General features: G+C 39.0%; 1 protein-coding gene across 2 annotated transcripts in view; it reads right to left on the bottom strand.

The window, feature by feature from the left end:
• fam110b (family with sequence similarity 110 member B) overlaps window positions 1-22,264 on the bottom strand; it is a 52,533-nt gene that overhangs the window by 13,702 nt on the left and 16,567 nt on the right. The window contains exon 1 of one of the 2 annotated variants that reach the window (XM_042497702.1): window positions 16,956-16,999. The exons of the other annotated variant lie outside the window; for it this stretch is intronic. The gene's annotated coding sequence lies outside the window, so the exon portion shown is untranslated. Of the gene's footprint in view, window positions 1-16,955; window positions 17,000-22,264 lie in introns of those variants that run through there. 2 annotated transcript variants of the gene reach the window in all.

Here is a 22,264-nt window from a genome sequence, read left to right as displayed (position 1 = left end):
TCAGTCTAAAGACTAGTTATTTCCCAAACTATGAGGAAAGGACAAAGAGGAAAAGTAAACAGAAGGCACAGGAAAGTGAAATCCACTGAAATACAAGACAGCACCACAGACATTTAGAGAAACTCATTAGACTGTTCATCGCAGACAGAAGTGTCTCTGAGTAGGGAGACAGTCCTCATGGCCCAGAATGTCCCAGAGTGACACACATTTAGTCCTGGCAACCTGAAACAATCATCCTGACTGTTTCAGGATGTAGTAGTTTGGCCTGCTGTCATGACTGTGGATTTGTGTGTCGTGTACATCCAAACCAAAGATCAAGCACTCATAACACTTTTATGACGTCTATGTCTGGATGAATAATATTACACAGCTGTCTCTGACATTTAAAACAGAGCATTGATTGAAACTAGGTATTATTTAAAAATGCAATACACAATCTAAATGGTGTAGAGTGCCCCATGGATGATGTTTATCTGTAGGCTAACCTGGAAGCTAACATCACCCTGGTTCCCTCATTTAAAAGCCATGACATTTGTCCATTGGATTTTGGATCATTGAAGAAAATAGGCTCTGTGGTAAACAAACATTTAATATACCTACATGATTGCTCAGGAAGATAATCTTTGCAAATTAACACAACTTTTAGGATTTTTGAAGCCTAAATTCAATCCAGAAGTAAAAAGCTAATGCTAGTCTAAAACAAACTACACTACAGTTGCTTCAACACCGCTATAAGGCTATTAAGCCGTATTTGCCGTGGTTCAAAGAAACTAGAAACTCTAGAACATGGATGCTTCACACACATCTTCAAACTGGAAGCAAAAAGGATTCATAGCACAGTTTCAAGATAAGTGTCACCAATTCAGACTAAATGTCTTCCCCTCTGAGATTTGACGCTGAATAATGGCCAGAATAGTGTTTTTGAAGAACATTATGTAGTACAGTTGAGCTGATCTTTGAGCTTTTGGATATAAAATGTCATATATTTATCATATATTTATATTAGCCAAGTGTGTGGCCAAAAACATGTTTCGTGAGGTCACAATAACCTTTTACCACCAAAATCTATTCAATTTATGGCTAAGTCCAAGTGGAAGTTTGCATCCAATTTTAATGAAAATCCTTCAAGGCCTCATTCCCAAGAATGAGACGGATTCAACTTTACAGTGATTTTAAATTTTGACCACCAAAATTTAATCAGCTCATCCTTGAGACCAAGTGGATGTTGCCAAATGTAAAAGCATTCTTGAGATTTTACATTCATAGGAATGTGAAAGACAGACTCGAGTGCATAATTCCACCATCCAAAACAAGCAATACTGAGAGTTTAGGAAGTGGACCACAGTTCAACTGGTACCAATCTTGGAAGAGGTTTCATAGCTAAAAGTGTCCAAATGTCTCAGAAAAGTTCATATTCCCACATCAAAGCAAATCATTTAAATACTAGGACTAATCAGTGTGTGGAGGTGGTTTTGGCTTTGCACATTTTCACTTCACCTCCTCACGCACTGTCTGGTTCTCATTCCAGTATATTCATTTATTTAACTCGCTGACGTCATCACTTGGCCCTGCACTGATTGGCTCTCCAGTAATGACTCACTGTAGTGGCTGTGTATGCAGGAGCTCAGTGGTCCAGATGGTCACTCAGTGGGAGCTGGAGTCCCACCAAATGACCTGCTAGCTGTACTACAGCGACGCAGCACAAACACACAAACAGCAGAAGCAGCTTGTGCTACTGTACATTCACTAAGTAGGAAAAACATAAACTACAAACCCTGACAGTCAGCAACGCTCTGTGCTTCAGATTCTTTAGGAGATTTGTTCCAGTGGCTGTTGATTCTGGAGTCGATGGCTCACCAGCTTTTTATCATTTCAGTAGTTTTTCCGTGTTAGTACCAAATGTTTTGTCCCAGAGAGGGGAGTTACCACGGTGACTGCTTTTATAGCAACATCACCCTCCCTGTAAAGAGTGGAATTAAAAGTAATTCGGGGTAAAACTAAGTTGAATAAATGGATCATTTCTGCTTATTAAGTCTCGGAAATACTCCTAAATGTTTTCTTCATTGCATTGGCCTTCATTTCAATCAGTTATGATAACATACTGAGATTTGTATCATGTGACACCACTAAAACGAGTATAGCGATCAGAAAAAGTCCCCCGGAACATTGCCCGGCTTTGGAGCAAATTTTAAATTTTTTCCATTTTTTTTCAAGTATTTCTGAGTCAGAATCAGAAATCCATATTAATCCTCAGAGGGGAAATTGAGGTTCATTATGGTCGCTCTGATGCCAGCACAGAGAATTATAGCAAGTAGAAATAAGTACCAGCACAAGTATAGAAAAATATAAAATATGAAACAGAAATACACTAACAGTAAACAATTAGTGCATTACATATTATTAAAAATAAAGTATATAAATATGCTGCGTATGTAAATATGTAAGAGGGTAAATGTCAAAGAATTAGTATTAATCTGTGAATATTTGAATTCTAATATGGATAATGTACTGAGAGTGTAAAGTGTGTTAAATATAAAACTGTGCCCTACACTACAATGCAATGTAACAACTAGTCTGTAAAATATAAAATATAAATATGTGTGTGCAAAGCTACAACAATGGACAACAACACAATGGCCAAAAGTGGAATAACAACGTCCATGTCTGTCACATGATGCCCACACAGAGACTTTTTCCCATTGACCTCCACTGAAGGAGAGATGTCTGTAAATCAGTGGATGCATTTTTGTGAGTGTCAAAACCTCTGTGAAATGACTCATGCCTCCTGCAGACTGTGTGATTTTAGCCATCTTAGGCTATGACATCAACTTTGATGTTTGCAGACTGTGTAATTACATCACCCTCTGAATCGCACTGTAGTGGTAAAAAAAATGGAAACAAACATGGATAGACTGGGTGTCTAATTGGGACTAGGCTTACATTTGAAGTTTTATGGTATTACTAGTAATCATGGCCAAATCTACAAAATAATGTAATAATCTGGAATCATCCTTTTAAGTAAACATAATTTAACACAAAGTCATTTTTAAGGAAAGTCACCTAGTTCAAAAAATATGCCATGGCACAAGAACAGGCGTTACAGCTGCACCCAAACTAGACTTTTCAAAGTCAACTGATAGTTACTGATATTTTACTGCGATTACAGGAGGTTGGAGCAGTCTGGTTCAAAAGGAGGCTCGCTGCCTTTATTGCATTCATTGTTGGAGCAGAGAGTGGCGGAGCAGAACAGAAACAAGTCCTGTTTCTCTTGTTATTTATGGTATGACTCACTTTGTCCAGTTTATATCTTGAGTTACTCTGTGTAAAAGTCTGCAAAATCAAATAACAAGAAAAAAGGCCAGTGATTCATCTGGCAAAATGAAATTCAGCGACACTTGGAGTTTTTTCGACTGATGATTTAAATAATTGTCTGTTAGGGATGAGCCCTGATGGAAACTGTAGTCCTTTACTAAGCTGAAGTGGTGTGTGATTATCAGACCTGCAGGATAAATCTGTGTGGAGAAAGTTAGGGAGCAATGCTCTCATTACCTCTACCGAGGTGCCCTTGAGCAAAGCACAATGCACATTTGTTAAACAGTGATGGTTTCGGTTGCAGAATTATCATTTTCACTCCTGTGTTTGGTCCATTACACTTCAAAGAGCAATGTCCTTTGAAGTGAAAGCATTTCGCACGTCTGTCAGTGCTCCAAAATAAAAGCTTTTGTTTGTTGTGTCCAACATGTCATGTTTGCTGTACACTGATTCTGTTAGTTCAGTTTGCTACTCAGTTTCCTTCAAAGTTAAAACTGATCTTGAAGAAGCTCATCCTGACTTCCAGATGTTCAGGCTTAGACACCGTTTGTGCTCCTTGTTCACTGTGCTCAGCTTGTAAGACGCACAACGCCACCAAAACATGAGAAGAAAGCAGATGTCAGAACTGTGTGTGTGTGTGTGTGTGTGTGTGTGTGTGATGGGGGCTTTTCCAGCTCAGTGATAATGGAAGTCTAGCTCCTCCAGCCTGACTCAGCAGTATTAAACACACACGTTACATCACTGGTGTAGTTGCTCCTATAGAACACAGTGTTCTGGAGGAGCGTGTGGCTGCTGTTACTCAACCTGTCTCTCTGTGTGGACGTCTTTTTCTCAGAGCTTTCAGAGTTTTCCTTCTCTCTGTCCGCTCCCTCATGTTGGCCTTTCACTGGCATCTGTGTAGAACCACTATGTGGTTTTGTTATGATTCTCTCTAAAAACTGAATTCAAAAGGTGTGCAGTTGTATGTTTCTGTTTGATAATGAAATAAATGTGAGGAGATTACTTTTCAAAACATTTCGTGGGCTTCTCTATTTTTTATTCGACTGAAAACTTAACATATGTAACCTGCTCGCCGTTGTGCTTTTCGCATGTAATGAAACAAGTTGCCCTCATCTCCAGCGATGATAACTCCACCGGCCTCTCCTCTCCTGTGCTCCTCTGTCTGTGGATAGATGGGTGAATGCACGCCCTCAGTGACACATGCACTACATTCACACTGTGGGCCAAAGTTGCCGGAATCTGATTTCCCCCCCCGTGTGACACAGATGTGATCGTTTAATGACAATGTATACAGCAGAAATGGCATGGAATCTGATCTTTTCAAATCAGATGTGGGCCACTTTCTAGTAGCAGTTCTAAATCAGATTCAGATGTGATTTTTTTTAAATGCGACCTCAGTCTGAGCAACCATGAGACCTGTATGGTAATTCAAAGCAACTTTTACACTGCTCTGGTCAAAATCGTTCTATAAAATGAAGAAAAAACTCCATGCGTCCGTGTGTCCCTCTGTCTGCATCTATTTTTCTTCTCGATGGGCTGCCCAATCAATCTGAAATTGCACATGGCCATTAAGACTTGCCATAGCTAGAGACTGACAAAGCCTTTTGTCTCATTCGCCCACTGCCCGTGCCTGTTTGGTATAAAAATACTTGATAAATAACGTTGACTTCAGACGGCGCCATTCTGCCACTGCTTGAATGACAGATATAAGGCGTTGTTTTTTCATTCCTTTACAGCGTTTAAATCAATCTGAAACTGCACATGAGCATTAAGAATTACCATAAGTAATGTCTAATTCACCCACTGCCCGTGTCCGTTTTGTGACATCTTTTTGCCCATGTGGGCATACGGGCCACATCAGGGCCATGACCAGTATATATAAGAGTCTGGTATTTGCCACATTTTAAACCGTAATGTGAACAGCTACATTAAAAAAGTGGATCTGGTAAGAAATCCAAAGGTAGCACTAAGGTTTGCAGTGTGAACATAGAGATGAAGAGGAGAGAAACTGGCACGACTGTAAGTGATATCAAAGGACAGTAAGCACACTCACTGTGCAATAATGAAACAAATTCAAAGAAGTTAGGTAAATAACATCAATACGACTCTCCAGCTGTCTGCAGCAGCTGCTCCTCTCATTCACTGATGTGATCTGATCAGCTCTGATCGGATAGACTGATCAATAGCCAACCCTGCAGCTCAAACTCAGAGTGCTGCTGAGGAAAAAGGAATTCATCAACAGTTCTGTCAGCATGGTATTCATGGACCCGCAACACCCTCCAACTTTAAAGACACACACACACACACACACACACACACACACACACACACACACACACAAATAAATAAACACCAAGTCATTACAAGCCTTAAGTGAAGCTTGGGATGAAATATTTCAGCAGAAACTCATTGTGACCACCAGCAATAGACTGAGCCTGCAAGCTTAACCTGCAAGCTTAACCCTTTGAAACCTGAGCAAATTGGCTTATTTTCTTTCAAAAACATGGGGAGAAGGCAATGAGCAACAAGAAAAGACAAAAAAAAAAAAAACTAAAAAAGTTACAAGAAAATTAGCACACAAAAAAAGCAAAATCAAATAAACAAAATGTCCTTAAAAACATAGGAACATAATCAGAAATTTAAAGTTATTGTAATTACAAATATAGTTTTCTGGACATTTCCCCCCTTTTTTGATAATTCTTTAATAATCTTCCCATCTTTAAAAAAAAAAAATCAAGTAAATTTCTTGTCAACTTTCACTAATTTCTTGCAATTTGTGGGGCATTTCTTGCCAAGTTGGTTACTGACACCCCCTTCATGTTTTACGGAGAAATCAAACCAATCTGCTCAGGTTTCAAAAGGTCAAAAAACTTGTGAAAGACATCTGAATGCAGCACAACAAAACTAATGTCGATCCAGGTTTCAAAGGATTGAGACAGGTGAGTGTATGCACAGCATGCAGTATCAGCAACAAAAAACAAACAGCAAAAATGAAGCACAGAATTTTGCTCATTGCTTGCAATCAATCCATCTTTTGATAGTGATGAATCATTAACACCACTAATGCACAACACACAGACACACACGTAGGAGGGGATTAATTCTTAATGGTGACCTTTACAGAGAAAACAGAGCAAAGTCATCGCTGCCTCTCCTCTCCATCCCCCTCCTCCTCTCTATCCCTTCTTACCCTCCAATCAGCTCACCTTCGTCTGCTCCTCTGCTAATCCATCCCTCCTCCCCTTCTCCTCCCACACATTCTCAGCAGGCACTGAGGTGGACAGGCTGCTTCAGAGCAGGAGCCTGCAGCAAAGGCAAAGGACCCACTAACAGGGTTCTACCCATGTGATAGAGACCAGCGCCGCTCATTCTCCCAAAATGTTCTCGTTGAGCTGCATGTTGTCGATGTGACAGCATGCAGCAGGCAGAGCACACACAGCGCATTCTTGCTGACTTTTAGCACACGTTTTTTTCAGAGTGAAAGCTCTTATTGATGTTTGCTGTTGATGCTGTGTAGTCTGGCTTGCACTAAAATTGCCGCTTGCATCAACCCTATGCCACTTTCGGATGTTTATATTTCAAATGATTTTGCATTGTTCCATGCTTTTGGAGTAAACCAACTCAATGTCACAAATTTTACTTTAGTCTCCAAATTTGTTCAGAGAGAGACCAAACACTCTCTGTGAAGCATTTCACAGTCTGTGGTTCGGGACTCGCTGCCGGCGTGTGCACCGTGCAGCATGTTTCGGATGCGTCGATGATAACTGCTGTGGCTCAACTTTTTTCTTGCTCATCTTTGTTCCTTTCTTTCCTTGTCAAGTCAGGCTGCGGCACTGCTGCTGTCAGCCAGTGTGCTTTGTGCAAAGACATGCAAAATAAAACTTTAAAATGGTTGGCAATTTTTCTAAATGTTTAGTGTTTTTCTAAACATTTAGCATTTAAACCTTCACACCCCCACTAACTATGTGAGAATGTTACAGACACTCGATACACAACCAGTACAACCCATGCTGTATTCATCAGTTCTACAATCATATCACAGAGGAACCACACTGGCTGAATCACAAGTGATGAAAGTGCCAAAATTAGCCAACTATTACATTACCCTTCCCCTGCATTACAACACAGCACTCCTGGGACTGACAGGGTGTGTGCCCATGTGTGTGTGTGTGTGTGTGTGTGTGTGTGTGTGAGAGAGAGATACTATGGTTGCCTGGTGTACCAGAGTAAAGGTTAGAGCAGCAACGGTGTTTGCAGTCATTTGCAGATTCAGATCTGTCTTTTCTTTTCAGTGATTGTATTCTATTGAAGACCATGTGACTACAGATGCACCAATCCACTTTTTTTAGCTACAATTTTATTCCTATGCTGGAATTTGGATATCTGCCGATATTGATACTGATACCAATACTAAAGTAGTGATGTATGTTTATGGATTCCCGAAACCCAAAGTGTTCCGAGCTTGGACCAGCCACTCCACATGCATGCTAATTGTGCTAGCATAATTAACTAATTTCTTTGCAGTCATTCCAACACAACCTGAGTTGTGTTGGAATGACGGAATGAAGTTCAATCGGAAATGACTAGGCAGGCCACTGATTGTTCATCTGAGCCAGTGGTGGCATCATGAAGGTCAGTATCAGAAACAGATATCGATACTGAACCAGATCAGTCCCAACTAAATGTCACATGTTTGCGTGGGAAAGAAGGGAGCACTAAAATAAGAATAAGAGGAAATAACACAGCACACAGACTGGCGTCATACCCATAAAAAAATACACTTGAAAAAATACACTTGTTTCTGGGTCAGATTGAGGAATGCCATTTAAAGTGCAATGAAGAGGATTTATATAATCATGCTATGAGTCATATAAGCAGAGCTGTCCCACAGAGAACTTGCACAAACCATCATCCATTCACGCCATTCAAACAGAGCAGCAGCTCCTGCACTTTCTGACAAGACAACAACACAGTTGTTCTGAGAGCGTGTCACTCATTTAAGCTGATGACTGTGGAAATAAACAGCTGACTGTGTTTTGGTATGAAAATGTGAAGAAAGTAGGGCTGCACCTGACTCAGAATTATGTCGGTTGAATCGGATTTGGCCGGGCAATACAAATCATAAGACGGGTTTTGTTTTCCATGCAAAGTTTTAGAGTTTGAACAGGGCTCTACGGGACGTTTATATCAGATAATCAGCAAGCTAATGATGTGAACAACAGGTCCAAAATGTGCAACAACATTTCCTGCCAACTCATGATATCAAACAAAAGCCTGCCGACTCATGATATCAAACAAAGGGCAGAGACTGTATCTTTATAAGTTGCTGTGAGCTGCAAATATACCACTTCTGACCAGAAGGTCTCTTTTTGCTCGTCCTCTGTCTGTGCGCTACCTGCATGTCAGCAGCACAGTAGAAAGTCAAGAGGACTCACTCCGCAGCTAAATCTGGGAACAAAAACACCCCCAGAAGCACACTGATGAGCAAAAAAAAAAAAAGAAATGACTGCTTGACTTGAAGCTATCTAAGTTGACTGAACTGAGGGATCTCTGACTAATCACTTGAATCTCAGTCTTTCAAAGGTTAGCTCTGGCAGAAAGCTTGTCCAAAAACATATTAGTATCTACTCTTTGTCTGTTTGTCTTCACTCTTTTGTCCTTTTATCAAATCATTCAGAGACTCTGGCCCAGGGGCCCTCTGACAATTTGGACCCGCGGGGCTGTGCCCAGGATGTCCATTCAATAATCAGTCCCTGCACATTGGATGTCTGTGTACATGTAAAAGTTCCAACTGTGCATGAATGTAGGCCCATGACTCTGCACAGTTCAATCTGACCAGCCTCCAAACCCTGACATGAGGTAACATTTGTATCACTGAAAATCATGCAGAAAGAGTAAATGATGCTAGAAATTCAGCACCTATGCTACTTTTGAGGTTAGCTGTGCTGCCAGTGTACTGTACATTGGGATTGTGTAAGCAAAAGAGTGGTGACATGCATGTGATCGGGTAAAGTCAAGTCATCAAAAATCAAATCAAAATCAAATTCAAATTGTCAAATCAAATTGAGTCAAAGCTGTATCGACTTCTGCTGTTGTATCAGTTTTCTTCATATATGTGCCATCAGTACATCTGACTTTACATCTATAACTCATATATCACATGTGCCATTTGAGAGAAGTCACAGACAGTGTGTGTGAAATGCCATGCTGCTGTATAACCATTTGCCGTGGTGTCTTGATGTGTGGTGAATGGATGACCTGACTCTCACCTCCCCTTTCCTCTCTTCCCAGTTTGTTCTACTGTTCTCTAATCTTATTACAGGCTTTCAGCTCTTCAGGCAGAGTAAAAGGCTAAGTATGTGTGTCTGTGTGTGGTATCAGCATTTTTATTACATTTTCATATGTAACTGAGATTCCCACTGAGGCATAGCAGAGAAAGCCATAATAACACTGAGAGAGGCAGAAAATAAAGGGAAACATGGCAGCATCAGTGAGGTATATATATATATAAATATATAGATATATATAAATAGAAAGATATAGATATAGAGATATTAAAATTTTCTGTGATTAATTGATCAACATTAATCACATATGTATTTATTATTTTTAAAAATTCAATTCACATTTTTGAGCACAAATTCCACTCATTTAAAATGTTGTACAAGCTCCTCATTATCAACAGAATTATCTTGCAAGTATTTCAAAATAAAATGCCTTGTATTAACAACTGACGGGATTCTGTCCACAGAGATGTTGTCAATGGACTTTTATTTTGAAAGAGAAGCAGGGAAGTGTTGAGTAGAACAGACATCTTTGTATTTCCTCATTCCTGCGGCAGAGAAAGACTTTTTCACTGTAGTAAAAGGTGGTAAAGAGTCAATATAATTCTCAAAATGCCATTTTCACCATCTATTTCTGCTTGCTAATTGTGCGCAGCACACGGGAAAAAAATGGCGAGCCACCGTTTCTCTAGATGTGCTGCGGCTGAGACGTGCCTGACCAGCGCTGCTCATGCAGCCAGTGTGTCTGCTCTAACCTGTTAACACGGCGCCGCTGCTAAAGGCTTTGGGTTGAGGTGATATTTCAAGCTTGAAGTACTCCGGTGGTATGAAAATTCATGTTACAAAGCCAGTGTGGCCTTCAGTGACACATCGGGTCAAAGTACACCACGGAACGAGATTAATCAGCGTTCTTTTTTCTTTTTAACAGATTTTGTCTGTGATTAATTCATCAAAATGAATGCGTTATTTTGACAGCCCTGATATATATATATATATAATATATATATATATATGTTTCCCTTCATATTGTGGTCATAGATCTGATAGATCTGTCCTGTATAACTAATCTATACCACACTGAACGTAATTATCTCTCTGAACATAAGATAAGCCATGCTTAGGGTCCTTCAGGAGTTTAATTTAAAACCATTTCAATTATACACATGAAGAAATACAAAGCTGTTAAATGGAGCCTTTTTTCTGAACAAAGCTTTTTAGGGCGTAAATGTTGTGCAAGAAAAAGACAAGCAGGGATGAGACACATTTCATTATACAGTGGAATGATGACAAATCTAATTTGTGCAAATGTTAATACTTCAGTCTCAGTTCCCTCCAGCCTAATGTGATGTCTTCACATTGCTTGCTTTGTCTGACTAACAGTTTACATCCCAGTCTACCTTCACATATGATGAAGAAAAGCAGCCAATCCTCACAGCTGAGAGACATTATTCAGAGTGTGAAAACTGCTCGATACAACTAATCAATTACAGAAATAGTTGCCAATTAATTTTCTGGTAAATTTATTGGCTTATTATATCAGCTCTGATTAGGGTCATGTCTGAAACAGGCTGCTCTCACACACTATTTTCCTATGAAATGTATTGTACCAAAATTCATACATATGCTATGTAATGATGGGCCAGTAATTAGTGTACAACCCATGTATTTTGGAAATCTGTTTTGACTCAGTTTAGGGTATGTCCTCACCATGTTTCTTTTCCTAAAGCTTTCAGAACTTTACTAATTTTGTGTACCTTTATTTAACTTCACATGACGTCATATCTGGGCCGCTGTTTCATAGGGTATAAAACAAGTTGTTGTACGAAGATAAATCGTGTAAATACACCTTAAGATCATATGTGCCACTAATTCACATCCTTTGTGCTGTGTTTTTTCTTTTCTTTTTATGTTATTTTATGATATTAGTGTGCAAACTGACAGTACGTGGGTTTCCATTAATTCTCAAATTGTGCAAACTGAAATTGCGGATATAAAACACACCCAATGTAAATACGTCAGTTTTTGGCTATGTGCTTGTCAGTAGGAACTGGCTCCCTCATGATGCAGCAGGAGCTACAAGAGCTGTTATTGCATCACATAACTCTTCAAAAGTTGAGTGGATCACCTGGAAGTTTTGAATCCACAATTCCTCCCAGAAATCCTGATTTGACCTTGTTTTGAACATCCATTGCCATTTTCCTGGAATGTTATCAACAGAGGAGAAGTCGCAGAACATCACTCAGTGGAAACTCAGCCATCTCACAATTGTTGTTTATCAACACTTCAAAAATGTTGCTTAAATTTTTCACAAATCTGTAATGGAGAGCTGCTTAATGTTTCACATTCTATCCAATGTCTCCTTGACTGTGATCACTTCTTATATTGGATTGTTTTAATATTAATGCAGCAATGGACATCGAATAAATCTCTGACCTTCACTCTGTAAGATGTGCAGATGCACACAACACAACAGTCCTGCATGTGTGTTTTTTTCACTAAAAGACAGTACAGACGGGGCACAGGAGGCAATAAACCAACTGCTCTGAAAACAACTATTAACTTAAAGCACACTGTCTTATTTTTCTTATAAAAAATGTGTAAAATGAATAACTGGACACCAACTGTGGAACACTGCTTGTTTTAAAGTTGGGATGTCTGAAGAATGAACCAAGATAACCAACATGTCATGTGAAAAACTGTTAGCCTGATGTTTTTTGCAGACAGGAAGGCAATGTAAGCTCAGTGTGTGTTCATGTTTCTGACAGACTGGCAGGCTTTACAATCAGTGCTGATTGATAAATATAAGAACTTAATGCCAATAACACACCAAGTAGCAGCAAACCTGTGGTTAGCTGCCATGCGGTGGCTATGGCAAGCTTGGGTTTGATTCTGCAGCAAAATGCAGTGAAACTAAACGTTGGCGTAATTTAAATTTAAGAGGCAAAGCAAATTGAGAGAGCACCTGCAGCAAATCAATATCAGTGTCCTGTGACTCCTTTGACATGTTGACCTATATCACAAAAACTTTCTACCCGCCTGAAACACATGAACACGCCTCCCGGACAGAGAAAAAATGTGATTAATCCTGTGTGCTGCACTGCATCGCAGCTTGGTGTTCTTTTAGTGTAACGCCTATAATTAGATTCTTCAGTCAAGACGCCCCCGGGCGTTTTTGTCAGTCCAATCTTTAAAACAATTAAAGGACATGAGCACAAAATGAAGTGTGATGAAAATGGGGAGCGGCACGGCTCATGTCTGCTGGCTGCGTCGCTGCTCTCAGCTCGGTGCTGACTGTCAGTGAAGTCACACACACTCCTTCTGAACCAGATACTGAGACAACGTCCGCTACTGCTGTCAGGTCACTACGTTTACTAGGGCTGGGTGAAAAAATTGATTCATCAGTGCATTGCAATATGTTTTTTGCCAATTCAATAATGATTCATAACATCTTGAAATTGATTATTTCCGTTGTAATGACACCCCGCTCCTGTGGGGGCAGTGTGAGCGCCGCCAGAGTGTGATTGACGTTGTTCAAAGGCCCCGCTTGACCCCCAAACAACGTCTGATGTTTATTCATTCGAATGAATTATCTGGGTATTTCTGACATTAACACACATAGCTGAATCGATATCAAAGCAACTGCATCAATATTGAATCGAATCGAATCGTGCCCCAAAGAATCAAGATTGAATTGAATTGTGAGGTTCTTGACAATGCCCAGCCCTAACGTTTACATGATGTTAGAAAAAGTCTTGTTATTGTGTTAATCAGACTAAAACTGGACTTTTAAAATACCTGTAAACATGTTAGTCTGACTGAAATTGGACTAAATTAATTTCTTGAAATCGGACTAACACACCCAGATCTGACTGGAAGTTGAGATATTCCGTCATGTTAACACCTCAGTCAGACTTTAACCGGACTTTAACGCTCTGCGCAGGCTCCTGGTCGCTGCACCAGCCTCCCTCTGTGGTTAGGGATGGGACTATTTGTTACCTATGAGGGGAGAAGGGGTGGTTATAAAAAAATATGTAAGCATTGAGGAAGGTATGTGTGTTTAATTTTGGGTTAGATGAGAGACAAACTACTTGAAAATGTAGTATTTTATATTTATTTTAAATAAAAAAGACACACCCCAGCCACAACAGTCTCACAACAGCGGCACGGAAGCTAAGCGATGTACTACTGTGGACGTGCTGCAGCAAAACATATTTTTAAAAAATCAATATTAGTGTTGACTATATTTAGCTGTTCTCTTTCACAACAGCTGATGGAGGCAGTGGTTGAGCAGTAGTTCTGCCATTCAGTGGAGTAAAATGAAAATTTATCTCAGAGGAGTTTTTGGTGTTTTTGATGTAACGGTTTCAAATCCAGTGCGCTAGGGGCTCTTACAGCAAGGTAAAGCTGTGAAAATATTGAAAATATAGCGTACACTTAGACTGATATTGATTTTATTAGGTGGCTTTAAACACATCAATGGAGGTGGAGTTTGTTCAGCGCTGTTTGATTTTAAGTACATAATGCAGTGGTTTTCTACCACAAAGTTATTGTAAATAAACAGTTATGATGGTGATTTGATCAACAGCACGGACTGTTGCTATAGACCTATATAGTATAGGTCCAATAGCAAATATAGACCTATATTATATGGCGTTCTGCCACCAGGACAGTATTACCAGCTGATCAGCGAATGACTACAGTAGAACAGAAGTAAAATTCAAGACATTTACAAACAAAATATCAAAATTTCACCACCTCTTAATAGATAATGCTTTGAAATGCAGCGCTACAGCTCACCGAGTCAATAAAGCACCAGACTTAAAGGAGATGCATTTTATATGTCAGGTCTTTTTATTTTCCTCAAGAAATTAAGCAGTTAGTTACCGGTTAATTAGTCTGCATTTCGAAAGTGAAATTAACTGAAACAGACATCCCTAGTCAGAGGTCGAACATAAGACTTGACATGAAGGCTAAGCCGTTGTAGGAGTTAATGAGTGGCAGTTCTGCAGGTGAGCTGGACTCTAAGTGGACAAAACACATTTCTCTTTTGTATTGAAGGTATATTTAAGAAAAAACATTTAATACATAAAAATGTATTTTAAAAAATGCAGCAGCCATCTCACTAACAATTAAAATGAACCAATGTATTAATCTATGCCCCAATTCTGTCCAACAATGCCCCTGCAGTAAAACAGAAATAGCTTTTCAATAAACAATGAATGCTTGTAAGCCTTAAAAATATAATTAATAAATAACAATGCAAACAAAAAACAAACACCTGTCCAGTTACTTTTCTCTAGCTATAGGTCAGCTACAGATGGAGGCTGCAGGTACTAAAGTAGGACTGGTTATGAATCCTCATTATCAGTAACGCTAACTGTGTCTTTAGCATCGAGTGCTGAAAAGTGTCAGTGACACAGATTCATTCTGTGCCGACGGCTCCGACCTTTCTGCTTACTTCTTTAGTAGAAGAATCTCCATCTGCTCAGATTATAGGATTGGCTAACAAGACAAGTACATGGCTCAACTTTCTCTGAGACATCACCACTATGGACAGTAGAATACACAGGCTCCCCAGACAGCCTTCCCTCTACAGTATACTTATCGAAGAATTAAAAAAGAGCAATAAAATCATTCACAATGTCGGAAATCGGGATCACACACATTATTTTTAAAGTCAAAATTATTGAAATGCATGGATCTTGTGGAAGTGTAAACAGTGCAAATAATGTTTAAAGCTACTTGTTTTGTGAATTAAGTTGTTTATTTAGTCAATGTATTTTCTGTGATTCAAATTAAAGGGAAGTTTTCATTTTAAAATTCACAGGGTGCAGGACAACTGAAAAGTTTTTGTATTTCAATCTGCAGTGTCAAACTATGGAATAAATTAAAGACAGAGTTGAAGCAATATGAACCAATTTTAAAAGATGTTCAAGGATTTGATTTCCATGAGGTACATGGGCGAAGAAGAGGTTTGACAGTCACCAGATGTTTACAGGTTTGAACTGGGATTATTGTATAATTATTTATTTTGTACTATTTGGTTTTATCATTTCCTTTCTCTGCCTCTTCCTCTTTGTAAATAATGTGTTAATATGTTTACATATAGTTGTATATAGTTTATATATAACAAAAGAGACCCTACTGTGTTTATTCCTTCAAGAGCCATTGTAATTGATATTAATGTTAGTAATTGCGAGATATTTTATTTTGTGAAACTGCAATGTTTTCCTGGATGATTATCGTGCCTTGAACATCTGATATTGTTGCAACCTCGCTGATAATCCACATGATGAATGGGATTGAACAGTATCTGTAGAATCCTTTCAAAAGATCACCGAGTCCAATTTGAAAAATTAACCCCCAGAGAAATCTTTTAACCTGCTCAGGAGGACCTGCTCAGCCCTCGACACCTGAAGACTGCGGTCAAACTCAAGCATGGTGACGGCTTCTTAATGTAACTGTCTGGAACAATAAGAGCTAAAATGTTTTCATTTAAATAGATATATTATCTGGTCCTTCTTAAAACCAGTTCACTTTCATTTAACATTCCAGTGAAATCTAATATTACTGTCAAACCAACAGCACAATCAACCTGAATAAGTCATGGCGGGACAACGATGTCCTTGACCTACTGATCAGTGAAATCTTTGCATAAACCTTAGAGCATATCTGGAATGAGAAAGATTTCATGGTCCATTCCACATGTGGACTAATTGACTGATTCCCTAGCTGCATCTATTTATATTAACATTTTTTCAGCTTTGCAAAATTCTGGCTTCATTTAACATATTTGGGATTTCATAAGAAAAGTCACATTTCTACAAACGTCACTGAACTTACCACAAGAGCACTTCCTGGCATTCCACACAGCTATCAAGAATTTGATCACTTGGCGAATGAGGAAGCAGAAAATCACAGTACACATTGTTGCCCATGGCAACAGTAGGTCCGCCTTGCCTCGCGATAAGCTTAAAGTTAGCCCACTGCGCACAGCACTTCTATGCAGATGACAGGAAAATTGATAGAAGCTGGATTTGTTCCTTTTTAATCCAAACTGAATGGGTCTGTAAAAACGTCAGAGAAACTTCAGAAAGCGGTCCGAGGAGCAGCCCCGAAGCTCTGGTAAGAAGCACAAAAGCGAGGCTGATGTCTGCCAGAGCTAATGAGTTTATCACAGAGCTGCAGATCACATCTTATACCAAGATTTACCCCACGGCCACAGCCGTAATCACTGCAGGACAGCTTCTCATTCAGCAGCCCACCTCGTGAACCCAGTCATTCAGAATCACTGTTTGGAAACGAAAAGGCTCGGTAAACATCTTTGAAACCAGTTAAGAAGTATTTTGACAAGATTACCTATACATGTTTGGGATTCATTTCTGATCTGACATTGGCACTGCGTCCTCTTTTTAAAGATGAAGGCTGACATCTCCAGAAAACAGGATGAGGAAGAGAGCAGAGTGTTGCTTGAAGAAGCAGCTTGGTATTGGGGCTTGTGCTGTGCTCCGGGCTGCATGATGCGAGCTGGAATGCCAGAGAAAGCAGTGCCAGGATCAGTTCAGAGACTAATCCCTACAAGATGAAAACAAGGAAACAAGGACAAGACAATACTGTAAAAAGCTTTTTTATTTCTAAGATCTGCTCCAGAGAGAGACTCTACACTAACAAAAAGCAGGTTTCTTAAAGAAGGATCTGCTCAGTTTTAAGGTAGCAGGGTTTCAGTGTCCTAAGCATCACATCTTGGTAAAGCCTTGCCTTGTTTCACATTGATGGGCAGGCGCAAATTGTTCTGATTATATGTCACAACACCTGGAACAGATCAGGGAAACTGTTTTACATCTGTCAGCTGAGCCGAGTCTATACGAGACCGTAATAGCCCTTTTTCCCCCTGCCACAATAATTTCAAGCAAAACAGCAGAGTTTATGCTGGAGTTATCTAAATGACTGGTTAACCCTTAGGGCGTGCTTTAACATTACACACACTAGTATCAGTCTGCACACAAAATGCACTTTTCAAAATCAAACTTTAAAAAATATCATCTACTAATATTTTCTACCTAACTAATTTTCTACTGTCACTGAGTTCATTTTTTTTAGTTTTTGATTCAGTTTTTACTCAGTCCTAATCATAAATATCAAATATACATTCATTTTCAGAGTTTTAACCCTTTAAATGACAGGTTTTTGTCATGATGCCAGTAGGTTTTTAGATGGAAAATAAATCACTCATTATTATCAATTATTTTCAATATACTACATGCTAATTACATTTTTTTTAATGATCAAAGCTTACGATATGTCAATAATTAGCAGCAACGTTGATTTTAAGAAATTATTTTTTTTGGTGCAGTGTCAAACACTCACACGTTCTGCACACAAAATGCAGTTTTGAAAATCAGGCTATAAAAAATGTTATACATAAATATGATTTTGTGCTTTCATTGAGTTTATTATTTTTAGCCAACGTCTTCAAATATCAAATAGTCATTCATTTTCTGAATTTTAAACCAGGTTTTTGTGATAATGCCACTATGTTTTAAGATGAAAAAAAAACCAAATTGAACAAATTGAATTTTTTTCAGTATACTACATGCAAAGTTTTTCCAGCATCACTGATTATGCACATAGTGGAAATAGCATGCATTTTTGCCATATGCAAAATATGGTAAAAAGAAAAAAGAAAAAAATCAGAGGGAAAAGCCCAAAACAACACCCAGAAATAATACAATGCATGTTTTATGCTTTGATGGCTGTGGTATCAAAAACTGCAGTTTGAATGGGTTTCAATGGAGCATTTTTTGCACTTGCACAACTGCAAGAATGTAACGGTTTTGTTTCCACAGTATATTGTAATTCCAACATTGCAAAAAAATACAAAAACTTGCCAAAATGTATGCCATATGCACGAACACAGCTAAAATGATCAAAAAATGAAGAATGAAAAGCAAGCTAAATGTGCCAAACAGTTCCTAAAGGTTTAAGATATTTCACTGGTTTTCAGCAAAGCTTTTATTGGATGCTTTGTTTTGCAGGTACCTCAGTGACATGACACCTGCACTTCCAATGCAGTGCTTTCATAGAAATGGATGAGGAGGCTATGGTTTTCGTGAAGCAATGCTAACAGTCTGAACTAGTCACAACAGTGGTTAGTCAGTTAATCATTAGCCAACTGACTACAAATGAATCTCCAAAATGATCAGTTCATATCTCGAGTCATTTATTAATGTAAAAATGACAATCATTCTCTGGTTCCAGCTTCTCAATTATGTCAATTTACTGTTTGTCTCATTTATATTTTTGTCAAATTCATCTCTCTGGGGTTTGGACTGACAGTCAGACAAAAAAAGTTCATTGATGATGTCATGTTTGGTTCTGGAAAATTTTGACGGGGATTTTTTTAATCACTTTCAGACATAGTATAGAGCAAGCATCACCAACTGGCGGACCTCGGTCCTGACCAAAACGCCGTCCTATCTGGACCTGTGGCCAAGTTGTAATAAAATCTAAGAATGAGAACAATAATCTTCATGGAGCGTTTTTTTCTTTTTCGACAGGTGCCACTACTCCAGTAAGCGTTTACTGTCTCAAACAAGCCAATCAAATGGATTGTTGATGTTTGCTACACAGAACCGCAGAAGAGAAATGTGGGGAAAGTGAGAAGATATGGCCTGCTCCAAAGTAAGGAAAGCAGAAATAATTTAAAGAGAGAGAAAGAGACAGGGACAGAGAGAGAGACAGGCTGCTCCACACTGTTGACACTTTTTATTTCTACTTTTTACTTGAGATACTTGTTATTTCACCTGAACTGTAGGCCTTAATTTCTTTTTTCAAGGAAAGGAAGAGAAGCTGAAAAGAATGTGAAAAAAGAGATTGTTCAAAGCTCTGTTTGCACTTTTTCTGGGCATTTTTTTTGTTCAAAAGGATAATGGTCTATTTTCTGTAATGAAGGCCTTCAGTTCATTGTGCCATAATATGTCTGTTTGTTAAAACTTTTGAAAATTGACAATAATTTTTGTTGAATGATATATGATATGAAATTGTATGTTGTTGATTTTATTTAATAGACATTATTAGGTTCGCACCTTAGCTGGAAGGAAATTTTAGACACTGGACCTCTTTGAATTTTAGTTGAATACCCCTGGTATAGACCCAACAGAAAACAAGTGCCTAACTATCCCGTAGCATCGAGTAAAACCAGAGCTCTCTGTCCACACTGAATCAATTAAATATGCACTTCTGTTACTTCATGTCAACAAACCACGTAGCTATCAGCTTTGCACTCAATCTCAAACTGGAGACATACTAGACAACTAGACAACTACTTTAAAGGTGGGTGATTATCCTACTTGGTTTATTCCTACGTTTGTGACTTAATTTGTTGAATCTCAAAACACACATTTTATATTGTGATATTAATTGGAAATTACATACAATATAATCAACAGCAAGTAACGTCAGCCTAGCTTGTTTTTAGCGATGGTGTTTTACCTTACCAGAAACTTTCAGCTTGCCAACAATCACCTTCCAGCTAGCTGACGCTGTGTTTAAGTTTCTGAAGTAAAAAAAAGTGTTTCACATAAATAATTCCTCATTTCAACTTCATAAATCAGTTGGTGATCATCCACTATGACACTTTCAAAGCGAGTGACAGATATAAATAGAAACACAGCATCCGATAAAAGTTCAGTTCACAACAGTACCTGCAGCCAATAAGGACAGCTCTTTTGCATAGTTTTAGTCTTTTTAACAGACCAACTCTGCCATGTCTGCTTTCATCACCCTAAAAAGTAAATAAACACGGTGTGCGCCACCTTCTCGCTGCTGAAATTTTATCTCTCATGTTTGACACCAGCTACCTCTGCTCAGAAGTAAATTACACGCCACCTGTATGACACTAGTTGCTCTTTTAGGAGGTTTACAAACATGATATTATAATAATCGTGTTCTGGCTATTTGAGTTAGACTTATCGCTGTGACTTATGCTGCTTTGAAATTGCCGGAATGTGACATAATGACAAACGCCGGTTCAGCCAGTTTGCATAGACTGGTTTAAGCTTGTGCACCAGACCGGCAAAACCAGAAACCGACCCAACTCTTACAGAAAAACAAAAATGAGAGGTCGAAGACAATGCGAACCACACTCCTCCATGTTTAAAGTCTAATGCTTTCTGAAAAATGAAAAAAATGAAAAATGCATTGCTTCTTCTACCTTCACCACGAGAGAGGACAGTGATTTCTCTCACTACTGTTTCCTGCCAACTGTTACACTCCTGATTTGATTACAGTCTGCTGTAGTAATTCTAGTCTGCATAATCATTCAAGGACAGTCTACGGAGAGAGAACAGCGGACATCAGTCACGGCAGGCTGTTTAATACCATGGAGCTTTTAGCCTGACCTGAGAGAGAATATAATGATAGTGATCAACACTAATAGACAAGGAGAATTGTAAATATATACACTATATTGTTTCCTCATGATTCCTCATGCAGCAATTTTTGTCATATCTGCTATTTATTGTTAGGTTTGATCTGGGGTCAGTGGTAGTTCAAGCTGCACAGCCACGTACAAGTACTGCTAACCAGATCAGCAGCGACACAAAGGTTAATCCAGGCTGGGTTTTGAATGCCACAGATAGACAGTGAGCCCGCTGAACTCTGTGGACTCTGGCTTGAATCCAGCCCCATCCAGCCCCCTACCAGCCCATTCCCCACTCACACATACTTGTTAGGACTTTCTATTAACTGGACTAATTCCCTAACTCTTGTAAAGTCAGATGGAAATCAGCTGTAGAAAAGAACATTCAGCTCTGAAGCCCATCATTGCAGGAGAGGCAATTTTAGCTATAGTGAGAGGCTGCAGATGAAATTCATTTTCTGATATCTGACACATTAATCAAAATGCTGATTAATTTGCACTATCCCAAATAAATGATTTAAAACATCCATCAACTGTAGAAGAATTTAGACATGTCTGGCTGATTAGTTCTCATTTCCTTCTTTAAAAAAATCAATGTAGTACTAATTAAAGAAGTATTTTAAAACTATCCAGTCTATGCCAGGGATACTCAACTTGCTTTGTTTGGGGTCCACTTTTGCAAAATGACAGGAGGACAGGAGGACAGGAGGCCAGCGGGCTGTCACAGCAGCCTCGTTTCTAGGTCTTTTGGACATTTCAAGGATCTTAGGATGTTTCTAGAATTTTAGGACATCTTAAAGATTTTAAGACATTTCTAGGATGTCAGGACACTTGGGGGCTTAGCTAAGACCTCTTGTGGAGGGTGAAGGTGATCCTCCACTAGCACCTTTTTGATAAACAAGCTTTATAATGCTGTTTTATGCACTCTGGCATCTTATGTATACTAAAAGTATAGAAACAATAACAAGTCTGAATCACTTTAATTATAATGTGAATAAGAAAATGGTTGGGTTGCCACGTGGCACCCAATCAGGGGCCACATTTGGCCCGCAAGCCATGAATTGAGTATCACTGGTCTATAGAGAAGCAAAAGTGGAAAGTGGTGCTACATGACCAGAGAAAATGGAGAAAAGGGACTAGTGCTACAGATGTACAGATGCTCACCGACTGCCCAACACTGACCAACAGCCCACTGTCAGCTTGTCTCTCTCTTAGGAGCTGACTACTGAGACACATTCACTACACCCAA

Source organism: Plectropomus leopardus, chromosome 12 (assembly GCF_008729295.1).
Source record: "Plectropomus leopardus isolate mb chromosome 12, YSFRI_Pleo_2.0, whole genome shotgun sequence".
NCBI lineage: Eukaryota > Metazoa > Chordata > Actinopteri > Perciformes > Serranidae > Plectropomus > Plectropomus leopardus.
The sequence above is the reverse complement of the archived record's forward strand: the minus strand, read 5'-3'. Positions and strand labels throughout refer to the sequence as shown.